The 15,579-nt window shown below is 36.9% G+C and overlaps 1 non-coding gene across 1 annotated transcript; it reads right to left on the bottom strand.

The window, feature by feature from the left end:
* Window positions 1-686: 686 nt before the first annotated feature.
* LOC113930064 lies at window positions 687-817 on the bottom strand. The gene has a single exon (XR_003522435.1). It is a non-coding gene; the product is annotated as a small nucleolar RNA SNORA63 (small nucleolar RNA).
* Window positions 818-15,579: the final 14,762 nt, after the last annotated feature.

The raw sequence follows: 15,579 nt of genomic DNA, 5'->3' as shown, positions 1-15,579 counted from the left end.
TGGTTAAATTCCACTTAAGTTTAGGAGTCTTTATAGATACTGCCTAATTAATTATAGTTGTTTTAACTTATTACAAAACTAAAAGGAAATGGAACTAAAGTAGTGCAGGTTTAGTCATACTTACAGTTTTTTATAATAAGACATTGATTGGTTTTATCTAGTCAGAATTCTTAATGAATGGGAGTTTAAAAATGTAACTGTCTTTTCTGGGAAAGAATCAAATCAACAAAGCTGCTATTTGAAAACTGAATTTAAGAAAATCAACCTAGAATGTATCTTGCTTATTATGTGTCCAGTACTTTTATATGATCAGTACATGTCTACATCTTTTATATATGTCATTCTCTATAAAGTCATTGATGTTGACAGAGATAGCCCTGATGGCCTGGAACATACAAAATCAAAAGAAAGATTATATATTTATTACATTCTATTGACTAAGGTAACATGAATGTTAATACAATTTTTTTTAAAGATTTTATTTATTTATTTGACAGAGAGAGACACAGCGAGAGAGGGAACACAAGCAGGGGGAGCGGGAGAGGGAGAAGCAGGCTTCCTGCTGAGCAGGGAGCCCGATGCGGGGCTCAATCCCAGGACCCTGGGATCATGACCTGAGCCAAAGGCAGATGCTTAACGATGGAGCCACCCAGGTGCCCCTCAAGTCAGTGTTTAACTTGATAAACATGTCTGAGACCATGCATCCCTGGCTGCTAAGTACCATGGCAGACAGGGCTAGAAAGGTAACAGCTTTATTTTCAGCAGGGGGCAAACACAAGGCAGCACTTTACAACTACATTGTAACTAGATCCTGCATCATTAATACAATTTTTAAAGCCTTTAAATAAAAATCTTTGAAATAAGAAAAAGGGGGGGGGGGCTTAGGTTAAGACTAAGATAATTAGAAAATCATCCATGACCTTAAGAATAAGAAAAAATGAATATCAGTGTTTGTCAGAATTTTTTATTATCTTTTAGCTCTCTAACTTCATATACATGTGCTTATGACACATAAGTAAGATGGGCTTGTCTATTCCTTATAGTGTCATAAAAATGGACTCCAAAATGGTCCCAGCCAAAAACAAGAAAAAAAATTAATCAGTTCATTCAGGATCACCTGGTAAAATACTAATAGAATTAGTATTTTTGAATTAACATTCAAAAATCTATGTTCCTTATTAGAACTTTTTCCAAGAGATGTTAGGAATGCTACCATTTTAATATCTAAGTATACCATTTAAATATAACATTAATATAAATATAATATTATAAATATAATATCAAAAGTCATAAGCCAATATTTGGGAGTCAAAATCAAATACTAGCACTAACACTAACATGACTCCCACATGAAATTATACACATTATTTATTGTGCTGATATTTCACTATTGCTTAAAATAAGAAGACTGGAACTTAAAATATTTGTCGATAGTACAGAAATTATTGTTGAACTCACTAAAACTATGGGATCTAATTAATTACAAATAGAAGTTTAATGCCTCACATATTTTCAAAGATGAATGATACATAGATAATCTGTCCAAACATCCACCATTTCATCAATCTGTCCAGTACTGTCCAGTACTCTAATATTGATACACATATTCTAATATCAAGAGGATTATAAATGCTGAGATAAACATTAAACATTATTTTATCAATTGTATTTTATGTTTACTCTGTGCTAGGCCCTGGGCTTAGAATTAGGTATATCATAATAAGCACAGTAAATAAAAAACATCTCAAGGCAAAAATCTTCAAATCCATTTCATGAGAAACAGGGAACTGATGCAAGAGAGTAGTTGCATTTGTCCATGACATGACTAATTAATCCAAATATCTGTATAATTTTCTATTATCTAAATAAAAGGATATATTGTTCCATTTTTTGCAGTTGAAGAGAAGTCCTCGGGACAACCTCACGATTTAAATTTTTAAATCATGTTTGTGGCCTTAATTTAGCCAAGTAATTCTGGTAGTTGAGTAGATACATAGGAAATACTGCATAAATTGGCTGTGTCCATAATTTTATTAAACCCTCTACGGGGCAACAGGGATGAGGGTAGTAGACAGAGAGGACAGTATCAATTACATCTCAAAATGGTTAACAAAGCAGCAGTTTTGCAGGATAATATTTGATGACTGCCTTTTTCAAGATGCTTTACATTTTTAAAATATAATTTAATTATTAACATTAAATTACACAAGACACCCTAAAGGAAAGTTCTGGCAATTATTTTTAACTTCTACTCATAATGAAAGGTTTGTGAGTGACAAAATAAAATATAAACTTGTTCACTGGTAGGTCAGGTTGTCATTGCCTTCTGTATTTCACCACAGAAATGTACATTGATCATTTCATAAAATATTTAGAAGTTGAAAGATTCGAATAATTTTTATGTTGCCGCTGAACAAACATGATATCAACCATGAAGATATAAGGATTGCCTCAAGTTAAACAGAAAAATCAAATTAATATATATTTATTGAAGACCTTCTACATATAAAGAATCTATATACACTGGATACAACTCAGTCCTGATTTTTTACATTGACAGAGAGTTTTCAGATGACCGTGAATCTAAAATCAATACATTTTTGTTGTGTTAGGAGGCATTCCCTTTGCTATTTGTCTATGAGGTATAGCTACCATCAAAATGAAAAGATTCACTTGTGCTACATATAAAATAGCACATGCAAAACCAGTATGAAACCAAGTGTAGTGGAAAGAATAATGGGCTCACTTAAACTTTGTACTAAATTATTTTTGCGATGATAGAATTGGCCATTTCTCAGTTTCTCCAATTCTAAAATAAGGAGTTTGTAATACTCAATGTCTCTTCGATAAACATTTTCAAACATGGTCTGAAGCCAGAAATATAACTATATACAATAAGGTCTATCAAAATTTCCTTTATTTGGTCTTAACCCATAAAAAATGGATATTAAACTTAAGATGTCAGAGAGAGACACAGCGAGAGAGGGAACACAAGAAGGGGGAGCAGGAGAGGGAGAAGCAGGCTTCCCGTGGAGCAGGGAGCCCGATGTGGGATTCGATCCCGGGACCCTGAGATCATGACCTGAGCTGAAGGCAGATGCTTAATGACTAAGCTACTCAGGTGCCCCTGGATATTAAACTTCTTGTCCAATATTTTCTGCAGACACTTTTATAGAAATGGGCAAAACGGATCACCTTATTACACTTCACTAAGAAATAGAAACATTTCTTAAAAGTGACAGAATGTGCATGTAGCATCTGTACTCAGTATTAGTATTCCACAAGTAAAAATTATACCTGATATTCCACAATTTTGTTTGAATGCTTGGTGGTCATTGTATTGAATAAAATTGTGATTAAGCAGTAACAGCATAAAGTAGCAAGTGGAAGGGAAAATTGTGCCATTTATGATTAGTCCTGGTGCTACTTATCTTAATAGTTTTTTTCATCAAAAGAGTAATGCATGGGATGGGTGTATCTAAGACCCAACCTATACTAGAAGTTCTCAAAAATTTTGAGAAGTGCTGATTTTTATTTTCATGAAGATGTGAAATCCCTTTTCAGAGGAATAAGAAGGGAGGTGCTAGACAGCTTGGCAGGTGGGAAAGCAGGTACTGAAATTTGTCAAATGATACCAAGAATGGGGTGCCTGACTGGAGATCAACCAGGTAAGTCATCAAGATATATCTGTAGAGCCCGATTTACTTGTTGGAAACTTTTGTCCCATGCTATGTCATGTTTTTGGCAATAATATTTTATTTCATATGCAATATCCTATGTATGAGAAGAACTTTGTTGAACACATTTTATTAAATACATAATTTAAAAAATATATAAATCTGGAAAACTCACCTTTCTTCCCTCTCTCCTTCCTTCCCTCCCACCTTCCCTCCTTTTCTTTCTTCCTCCGTTCCTTCCTTCCTTCCTTTCTTCCTTCCTCCCTCCCTCCTTCCCTTCCTTTCCTTCCTTTCCTTTCCTTTCCTTTTCTTCCTTCCCTCCTTCCTTCCTTCCTCCTTCTCTCTTTTCCTTCCTTCCACTATCATTTATTGGGAACCCATTTTGTCCAAGAAGTACTGAGCTCTAAAGCATTCAGAAATATCTGAAAGATCTAAAGGACATGATTCATGTCTTGGGGGAAATGTACTATGCAGATACCTGTAGCACAAAGTAGGCCATTGTTATTATCACTGCATTAGCATGAAGCTCCATGAAGAGTCAGAGGTTAGAGGGATCCTTTCTAGCTTTAGTGGTCATGAATCAGTCATTTCTGCAATATGTCCTTTTCTTTCTTTCTTTCTTTCTTTCTTTCTTTCTTTCTTTCTTTCTTTCTTTCTTTCTTTCTTTCTTTCTTTCTTTCTTTCAACATTTTATTTATTCATTTGACAGAGAAAGAGAGCATGCACAAGCAGGGGTGTGGCAGGCAGAGGGAGAAGCAGGCTTCCCGCGGAGCAGGGAGCCCGATGCAGGACTCGATCCCAGGACCCTGAGATCATGACCTGAATTGAAGGCAGATGCTTAACTGACTGAGCCACTCAAGCGCCCCTCTGCAAGGTGTCTTTATTCCTTTTAATACACCATGGTATTTAGAAACCAAGATCTGACATGGGATGCTGCTGCTTGTTCTTGATACCTTTCAGTGGACGGAGTTAGGGAATCTATCTATAAATATAAATATAAAATGTGCAATAAGCCCATTTTAAAAAAAAATATTTATGAGAGAGAGAGAGAGAGAGAGCTCTCGAGCAGTGGGAGGGGCAGAGGGAGAGGAAGAGAGAGAATCTTAAGCGGACTCCACGCTGAGCATGGAGCTAGACTCGGGGCTTGATCTCATGACCCCGAGATCATGACTTGAGCCAAAATCAAGAGTTGGGTTCTTAACCAACTGAGCCACCCAGGCACCCTGCAATAAGCACATTTTTATCTCTATTTTAAAATCTATATGTATATATTTAAAACCATAAGTTTATATTGATACCTCCAATTCCAATTCAAACTCTAGTCTTCTCTCTAGATTTCTCCTTTTTCTTATTGTAACTTTCTTCCGTAACACTGAGAAACTTGGCTCTCATTGTCATTGATATTATTAGATTAGTGTCTCCTGTATATAATCAATCTTCCTTTGCAGCTGCTAGTCCTTCCCACATGCAGAGGATTTCCTCATCCCACCCTTGCTCTGACATTCTATAACCAGCCACCTTACCAGGTGATACCCTACCCACCCTGGCCAGGCCAGAACACCTTGCATCATCAGGTCAGCTGACATGTGTGGGGCTCAATAAAAATTTGATTCATTAACGTCTCAATAGCACAATGTTTATGATTTTCATAGAGCAGCATATTGTCACAAGAAAGCAGCTTCCTGTACTGCTAACAATTCTAGGTTTTATTTCTGTGTTAAAATTACGTTGTGTTAGTGTCCAACAAGTCTAGTTATTTCATTCCAGACAACAGAAAATGAAGTATGCAAATATATTTTGGATGATGAGGTTTGAAAAGGCTCAGGATCAATGAAGAGGATTCATTTTCTGTTGACATTTTAAACTGACTCATTTAGTAATTGAATTCTCCCTGGCTTGTAAAACAAACAAACAAAACAAAACAAAACAAAACACCAAACATGAGGTGTTTGAAGATACAATGTAAATGAATGCAAAGGATACAGAGAGGAAAGAATTTTTTTAAAAAAGCTATGGTTAATTCATGGTATTTCCTAGCCATAACTTCATATACAATTGGAAAGAGAAAAAAGTGAGAAAGAATTTATTCTTAATTAATCTTACAGTTTAAATGTAGGAAAAAGTGCTCTGTTATGGAAAAAACAGTAGGAAATGAAGATCTATTAAAAATGTATTATATATTTTTAAACTAAATTATGACTTGGGAAACATAGACTAATATAGGTTGTAATCATATACTAATAACAATCAGCATCTGTAAACCACAGCAATATGGATCAGTGTATGTTATAAGTGAAATGTCAATGACTTGGTGATGGCCAGTAGATTGATGTCAATTCATTGAGGCAAAGGAGTCCATGATAGTTGATCTTTCAAGGATATCCCCATTGCCCTGTTCTTTGCCCTGAAAGACTCAGTTTGTTTGGAGTATAATCATTAGTAGCACCCTTTTTACTTTACGTAGAATTTGGAGAGAGAAAGCTGAGGGGTCTCTCTGCAGTTCTTGTCACTTTGACCTACAGGAAATAGGCAATTTTAAGTAAAGCCGCATAGGCCTAGTTCCACTCTGGACTAAATATGAATGCAAATTGGACCAATCAGCTGTATTTTACACCAGCTGTAACTTCTGGGTGGTCTTCAAAGAAAACCCCATTTAGAGTGTGTTTCAATGATGCAAAGGAAATTTCACAGACTGCTAAAATGAGGGTGGGAGGTCTGCAGTTGAAATAGAGGGTTTCAATCACTATGTTATGGACAGCAGGAGAAAAGCTGTTCTGGCTACAGCTGCCACCTGAAACTTGGGCCACTAGTTACTCACTAATATATATTGTTCACAGCATTCTACTATTTCCCCATAATATCTAGACGAATGCTGAACACTGTTATTCAAGGTGATGTCATGGATTAAAAATGTAATTTAGTACTTTTTGTCCACACAGTATTCAATGTTGACAAAATACGCTGTCAATGCTGTCTTTTGTGTAATGAAGGGAAAACAAGCTTTAATAGGATTTCATACTTCAGTTGTGTGATTCAATGCTAATAGAGTATGCTCAGGTGCAAAATTATTAGTAATATAATACTTTCACATTGAGTATTAAGATAGGAATGGGATTTCTGTCTGTCAAGATTAACTGAAAAATTCAAGACTTGATTGTAAAACATAATATAAAGTTTTAAAGACCACCTTGTTTGATCAAATCCACTGGAAGAAAATGCTATGTATACAAATAAGGAATATTTGCTGCAACAACACTTGATCGTAAAGATGCTATGAGAACTTTAATCCATTTTGGATGAAGTGAGGAAAATATAGATGAGGTGGTGTCAAGACATGAAGAATGAACAAATAAGTTCAAAAGATGAGAGGAAGAAAAATAAATCAAAGCAAGGAAGAAAGAAAAGATAGTGGCTGAGAGTCTCCAAAGATGAAATAAAAAGGGAAATGAGCAAAAAAATTGAATCAACACAACCTTTACATTTAAAAAATACAGATTCCCGATGTGTGGGTGTGTGGTCACAGCCTTTACTTATCCTAGGCAATCAACCTGCAACTTGCTTCATAAAAAGTAAATGATCAATGAGCTGGGGAAGACTCTGTATGGCCATTCCACACTTCCAAAAAATAATTCAAAGGGAATGTCCCATCTTGGGCCAGTGGTATTATCCTCATGAATAAAAGGACTGCTCATTAATCATTAACTGTCATGCTGCTGTGAATGCTGCAGAGTGGCTAGTCTCCCTCCCTGATCCTTGATCATATTATTCTTGCAGTAGAAGTTGCTTAGACCTCATTTCTGGGCATCAGTTAGCTCAGATATAGTAGCCGGGACAGGAAGGGTAGAGTGCAAGATAAGGAGATAAGAGGTGCTGAGTTTTAAGAAACAGGCTGTAGCATTGTCTTTTCTCTTGAACCTTCCCTCAATACCACTAATTCTTCTCCTGTAGAGAGGGAATCATGAGGAGTAAAGAAGTCTTGGCTCCAAGGACTGTGGGTTCTGAGTCTTCCTATCCTGAGGGAGAATTTGACCACTTTTAATCTATTTTAAAATGTTAACAGTACAGATTGGAACAGAAGGTTTGAAGACTGGGACAAGGACCCTGGAATTTCTAAAAGCCCTTTTATGATGGGGTGGGATCAAAGGATTATCAGGCGAGGTTGGGGGGAGTGGGGAAGATGGACAAAAATACGGTATGAAGCAGCAGAAGACAAGGGGGGTCCTGATGGTGAAATCCAGGAACATTATGCTTAAACTGAAAGTAAAGATTGCAGTGTTCATGTCAGATGTCACACAAATAGGGTAAAAAATTTAAAAATCAGAATTTAAATTCAGGCAGGGTTGTATGTTTAAGATTGGATTGTCATGATTCTCAGAGTTAGTTTGAATATAACCAGAGAAGACCACTGTCTTCCCTTTCACAGAAGAATGATGTATTTTTCGATTTCTTTGTGTCTCTCAAAATTTGTTGGGATGTTGGTCAATTCGATTCATTTTCCTGAACTTAACTTTAATTAATGTTATATTTTTAAAATGACAACCAAGATCATCTCTTATCTCATAAATGAGATACAAATATGCATAAAATTCATTTCCACAAGTCTTTAAAATTTGTCATAGGTCCTCCTTTTAACTTATGTGGATTCAAGTATGTCATGAGTCCATAATGTCTCCTAACACAACAACTTATAATCAAAGCCTATAATCACATCTTTAGCCTATTCTAGGCATGTTCATTCTATTTACCCCATACACTTTCAGCATTAATAAAATAATTTCATTTGCTTTCCGAATAAAATCTAAATCATTAAATAAAATAGAGATTAGGTAATATACAGGGTAAAGTATATAATGTATGTAATATATAATATATAATAGAAATTAAATAAAAACTGAAATGTTAAGTAAACAACAATACCCTTTAGGAAACTGTGCCATTTCTATTGATTTTACTCCATACAAGGCATAAAAAGACCCACTGTTCTCTTTGTCTCATTCATTCATTCATTCATTCATTCAGTTCTAATTGAGGGCCTTCTGTGCCAGGTGCTTAAAAAAAAGTGCCAGGAGGAATTACAAATGTTTTGGCAAAACCTCTATTATTGTTATTTTTTTAAAGTCTTTTTTTTTAAGATTTTATTTATTTATTTAACAGAGAGAGAGAGAGAGAGAGAGAGAGAGAGTGAGAGAGAGAGCAGGTAGGGAGAGGGAGAAACAGGCTTTCTGCAGAGCAGAGATCCCAATGTGGGGCTAGATCCCAGGACCCTTGCAATCATGACCTGAGCCTAAGGCAGACACTTAGCCTGAGCCACCTGGGCGCCCCTTGGCAAAACCACTATTAAATCATGCTCTGGCACATAGTAGGTGTAGAATAAAACTTAGTTGAATGAAATAATGAATTTTCAAGATTTTTTTCTATATAAACTTACTCTTACAACTTGACTTCATCCCCCACCTACCTGTATTCCCAAATATCCAAGAAAGAACCAAGTACAAACAAAACACAATGATTAGTCTAATATCATATTTTACCTGTATTGGTCCATGCACTAGATAAATCATGAAAGATACTGATTTTTTTTTTTCTAAATACAAAGGGATTTTGTATTCTTCTATGATCAATTTTGCCTTAAAACTAATCAGGTTTACCAAACAACAAAGCAACATGAAAATATGTTTAAAACTCAGTTGCCCAAAATTTTCATTGCATTCTGTTTCTCTAAAAATAAACAGGTAATAAACTATAGAATCAACACTTTTCCCTTTTTTTGCTGAGCATTAATTGGCCCTTAGCCTGCCTATTGGTAAGTTGTTTAATGTGCAGAGAGAAATAATATTAGTAATTACATGACAACCTGTAATAATAATAATAATAGTAATAATAAAAGTACAGTTATAGAGTTCCCAATAATATATTACATATAAACCGGTTTAAATTTGATGAGACTTTTAGGGAGAAAGAAAACATCAGGAAATCATAATCTTGTAACAGCGTTTCAACAATTCATTAAGTAGATTTTAACACTAAGATGCAAAGGCCCATGTTCAAGTATTCTCTTGATTTCATAGCAATTTGAAAAATGTATTGTGTTAAGTCATCTTAGAAGGGCAAACTTTTCATTAAGCATATTGAGAATTCTCTTAAAGATCACAATGGTGACTACTTTACTTCCCAAATAATGATGGATTTAAGAATAGATTTTAAAAGCCGGCATTGCTATTAGTAAAGGATTTCAACCTGTACTTCTTATCACTTATGAATCAGATGGGGTCATTACTGCTTTTGGAGTTCTGACAACTCTGCAGGTGTCTTCTCAATTGTCGACTTCTCATACAATCCAGAGGGATTGGACAAATTTCTCCAACCACAGCTGTGCTTGGAAAGAGTAAAGGCTCTCTAATTCCAAGGTTTGGAGGCTTTTTGGTTGAAGAAACTGCAATTGTAAGCTATTTTGAATTTGCTTGGCACCTTGGTAGGTCCTCTTGCAGTTTACTCTTTTATTTTCCCATTTTCAAAATAACTGAAATAAAGAAGTACAGCTTAGGGAGAGTTCAAGCCATGGAAGTAAAAGGAAAATCTGTCTTAAGTTCTCCAAAGACCTCTTGTTCAGGAAAGTGGGAAATCTTCTACCTTGGGGTGCAAATAATTGATGCCCTTGGGGGGCGATCAAACAAGAGAAGGGCAAGTGTACTTAATGGGAATTGACTCAAGGGTCTTGAATTTTCATCCACTGTGCACAATCCACAGTTCTTTTCTTCTGAGGTTCCTTGTGGCATGCTCTCAGAAAGTTCTTTGAGACTTCTCTCAGGCGGTCTTTTAACATCCTTTCATTGCCATGCTGAGTTTGCAGTGTTCCCATACAGAAAGCTGTACAAACTCTCCAATGAATGATTGCTCAGCTTTATCAGCCTTGTGGGCCTCTCCAGGATGTGAGCAAACAACACTGAGGAAAGACATTTCACACCTTCCAGTTCCTAAGCCTCTATCTTTATACAAAGCCAACGTATTGTGTGCGCCTTGAGCTTTTGCGTGAACAATGCAAGTAGCCTGGCACCACCATATCAGCCTTTCCCCAAATCCTCGTCTAGGGAAACAGTTATCCCTTATCACAGGAACAAGAGTAAATTTATTTTTGCTGCTGAAAAGAAAAAAAAATCATTCAACTTAAAGGATTAACAGATATTAAAATAATATTTGTATAAGGTTAAGCCCACAGACTGGCAAACAGTGAGCTCTCTTGAACATTAATAATCTGGAGATAATACCTGTTTTACTTCAAAGACTTAAAAGGAGCCTCTCAGTAGCATGTGAATTAATATGGATGATCAAGAATTCATTGTAGAGTCCCAATTTTTAGTTGAATGATCAGAGGGCCTATGTTCAATCACTATGTTTCATAGCAATTTGAAAATCTGTAATCCAAAAACATCCTTTAAAGAAAAACTTCTGTTTAAGTCACTCAGCTTGAACAAAGAACATCTCATATTAACTGTCACAAAATTTGTCATTCAAACTAAAGAACTTTTTGTGTCATGTTTGATGTGTTACTGAAAGGTATGAGGGTCAAGTTCATTATATAATCACACACTGCATTTTACATTTCAAAATATCTGCAAGCAATATTCTGGATAGTAAATGTGCAGAACTGACAAAATAATCTATATAAGAAGGGGAATAGAGGAATGTAGGGTCTGAGCTTGAGTCATGAGAAAGTAGACCTAAAGAGAAGAGCTTGTTTATTTGGGGAGGTGATGTAGGGAGATAGGAGTGTAAGACGGGCGAACAAAACAGGGAAAGAGAGAAAGCCAAAGGCAATTCAAAATGGTGTGTTCTTTAGCTGAACAATGCTGCGGTCAACTCTGCTTGACCTTGGGGGACGTTCTGAGGAACTATATGGATTACATCACAGAACTTACCCCTTATTCCACCAGGGGCAGAAAATAGCAGATATCATTGACAATCTCTCTGCCCTCGCTGGAAAAGAGGTGTCCTATGAGGCATTGATGTCTTTGCATACAGATTGTTCATATACGATTACTAATGGTCCTATATCAAAGATTCTATATCACAAAGATTCTATATCACAGAAGCCCTGGGGCAGAAAGCAAGAGATATGTTGTATGGCTGAGGTGAGATGTTTCCAGGTGCTACACAAAGCTCCTTGCGGCAGCAATGGCTGGAGTAAAAAATGGCTGAGAGGATGTGAGGTGGAGCACAAAAGGTGTCTACTCCTTGATTGGTTCATATCTGCTCATGTTCTCCATTAAATCCAATTAGTCAGGAATCTTTAGTGGTAGGACTAAGCTATGATCTGTATAAAAGACTTATGACATGGGGCACCTGGGTGGCTCAGTAAGTTAAGTATCTGCCTTCAGGTCATGATCCCAGAGTCCTGGGATTGAGCCCCAGGTCGGCTCCCTGTCAGCAGGGAGCCTGCTACTCTCTCTTTTATTGCCCCTCCCCCCAGCTCACATTCTCTCCAAGTAAATAAATAAAATCTTAAAAAAAGAAGACTTATGACAGGAGGTCATTTGTATGGGAATGTATGTGTAAGACTCTATGATTCTTGTTACAGTTTTCTGACTTTAGTTGGTATTCATTATTTTTCTTCTCCACTAATTGTTTTAGATTTCTGTCATTCACAACTAGCTCTTCAACTGGTCTAGGTTGTCTACCTAGTGGGAAAACACAGACCTTCATCCACAAGGCACCTGAGCCCTTATTTGCCTTACCTTCATTGGGCCAAAAGTTATAATTTCCCACCTACATTTATCATCGAGCACATAAGCACCAAGTACCACCCTGAATCCCTTTGGTTCCAGAAGTAGTTCATTCTCATTGTGTTACAGAAACTGTAGCTCTTCATGACAATCTTTATCTATTAACACTGACAATATATGTTCTTTGCATAAATTCCACTGGCACAGCCATATGCATAGGTGGTAGTTATGTCTTCAAGTCGATGGAACTCTTATGGTGGAATTATTCAGAGTGGAAGCATTCTTCCAGAACCTCTTATTTGTAGGGCCCATGTTGTACGGGTGAGAAGCACAACTTGTGCAACTGGTTCACTGAGTAACGGTTTAAGGGGCTACCATATCTCCACTCCTTGGTCTCTGGGCTCATGCGTTCTAGCTGCTGGGGATGCACTAATATATTTCAGTTGCTGATTCAGTGTATATACTGTATGCTGAAGAATATGCCCCAAGTCTGAAGGGTGTCACCCCCAAGACAATCTTACCCGAGCTTATACCAGCCCATTACATTGCTGTTTCAAAGGTGGCATGGTATGGTGGAGCATGTGGATCCTTCTTGCACTTTTTTGGGGTCATAAAATGTTCTAAATTGGTTTGAGGCAATGTTGTGTGAGACTCCAAACAAACAGTTAAGCATTCTTTAAGTCTCCGGATGGTGGTGCTGGTGGGAATTCCTGTGCACAGGGCAGGTAAACCCATGTATGGAGTAGGTATCATTTCTGTTAAGGATACATTTCTGTCCTCTCTAGGATGGAAAAGTCCAAGGTAATCAACCTTTTCAATCTGTAGGGCCCACAGCAATTTCTTTTCATCATATCACCCTGTATATTTCCTTTGAAACACTTTTTACATTCTGAAATTATATTGTTTGTTTGTTAATCCCAATAAGGATGCAAACTTGTTGAGGTTAGAAGTGTTGCCTCTTTTATATAGTATCATATACTCCGGAGGCCTGGCACATAGTATGGACTGGGGAAATACTCCTCTTTGCACTCTAAATTAGTACTTAGTCTTTACTTCCTTTGGGTGCCAGTCAGAAGGGAACTTGCATTTACTGAATTCTTTTTTATATGCCAGATAACTTATGTACATTATATATGATGTGGGTGCTGCAATTCTTCCCATTTTATATTTGAGGAATCAGTTGACAGTCAACTTGCTTAGAGTCATACAACTATCCAGATAGGTCTTTGGGTCCAAATTCAGGTGTATCTTGCTCTGGCACTACTGAATCAGGATTCCTCTTGGGATGACAATTTGGCACCAATTCCTTTGATCCCTTTTTGTGATGATGTGTCAGACTTCTAATAAATGTTCCAGACATGACCAAAACAGAATAGACCGTCTTTCCCAATGATTGTTTATTTCCCACTCAGGTAAATGGCGGCATTCTTCATTGGATAAATAAAGTGATTTCTAACTTCTCCCTCTTTCTCACCTCCCTCCAAAACTTTCTTTTAGTGACTAGAACTGTAAAACAAAATGCCAGGCACACCTGCATTTTGTGATGAGGTTTCTCCTATTTACACAATTTCTATTCCTGACAGAAAATTCAAATGCCATACCATCCGGTTCAAAACTAGTTACCCACAATCCTACTGGCCACTTGCCAAATCCTATCAATTTGCCTCCTAAGTATCTCCTAGTCCTGTTCTTTTCTTTAACGGACAATTCCCCAAATTATTCATGTCATTGTCAGTTTCCACCTAGCTGCTAAGCCATAGTGGACATTTGCTGTTTCTGTCTATATAAAATTTCTTTGCACTTTCTGCATATTGTCCCTCCACCTTCCTTTGGGTAAAATTTCCTTACCTACTACCTTTCCAGGTGTTTTGGGCTTGCCTGTCATAGTCCTCTGCCCCCATGGCCATGGAGATGAGCACCCAAGCCTGGCCAATTAGAATGCTCCATCCTCCAGACCACAATGCTTGGTGAAAAAAAGCACAAGATCCAGCCAGGCCATCTGCATCCAGAGTTTTCTGAATTGAAAATAGAGTGGGGTCTCTCTTTTTACTTATGTTTTCTGAGCTCAAAAAGCATGATCCTCACCGCACAGAGGAGCCTAAGAAGGTGAGTTCAACACATAGGCAGACGTAGATGGGATGAAATGAGTTCTGATGACATGTTTTGATCCTGTTTATTCAATCTTGAGTAAATCTAGTTTCATTCTTGCCTTTCTAACTGTCAATATTTGGTGTTTTTCTTTGTGGCTTAAAATGGGCTGATTTTAGTTTATTCAGTTGCAAATTAAACATCCAGTAATGAACTTGTTTTCTTGCCCAACCCTTGGCAAGGCCCACATACCCTCTTGTGGCATAACTCTTCTTATGGTTTTACCCTCTAATTCATTTTCCATGCTGCTTACAGAGTGAGCAGTCTAAAATAAAAATCTGTTCAAGTTACTCCTTGCATAATGCTCCAGAAATTTCCTTCAACTTTCAGGGAGTTAGAAGTAGACTTCAGTTCAAACTCCTTAATTTATCACACAAGACTAATCTTTCAACTTTCTCATCTCATGTCCTCTGTTCTCCATTCTCCTTCTCTCCCTTCCCAAGGTAGTTTCTCAAAAGCACCAGCAGTCTCATACCTCTACACCATTGTGTATGTCAATACTACTGCCTAGAGCACCAATTTCTCTTTTTCATCCAGCTGCTTGATACTTCAAGTACCGAGGCACCCAGGAAGTCTTTCTTGAGTACCAGCAATGATTATATTGCTTTGTAATTATTGCTTTTCTTGTCTGTTTTTTCCAAGAGACACTGAACTTTAGGAAGGCATATGGGATGGTTTGTCTCTATATTTTCTGTGCTTGTCACAATGCCTGGCAAAAAATATGTGCCCAGTAAATGTTGGTAAATGAAGGAATAGAGTTACTTAATGGTATGCCTTGATTACAGAGCAATTAAAACATATAGGCCTTAACGACACTGGGACAGATTCTTAGACAATTCAGTTAAAGTAAGATATTAGCTTCCAAAAAGAGAATTCAAAATGAAAATCATTATCAAACAAAGCATGGATACTTTCCTCCTTTTCTCTTTCAAAAATTGTTTCTTACTTTTTTAAAAGATGAATTTATTTATTTGAAAGAGAGAGGGAAGGAGAGAGAGAGAGAGAGAGGGGCAGAAGGACAGAGAGTCTCAGGA

Source organism: Zalophus californianus, chromosome 5 (genome assembly GCF_009762305.2).
Source record: "Zalophus californianus isolate mZalCal1 chromosome 5, mZalCal1.pri.v2, whole genome shotgun sequence".
NCBI lineage: Eukaryota > Metazoa > Chordata > Mammalia > Carnivora > Otariidae > Zalophus > Zalophus californianus.
This window is presented reverse-complemented; position numbering and strand designations above follow the sequence as displayed.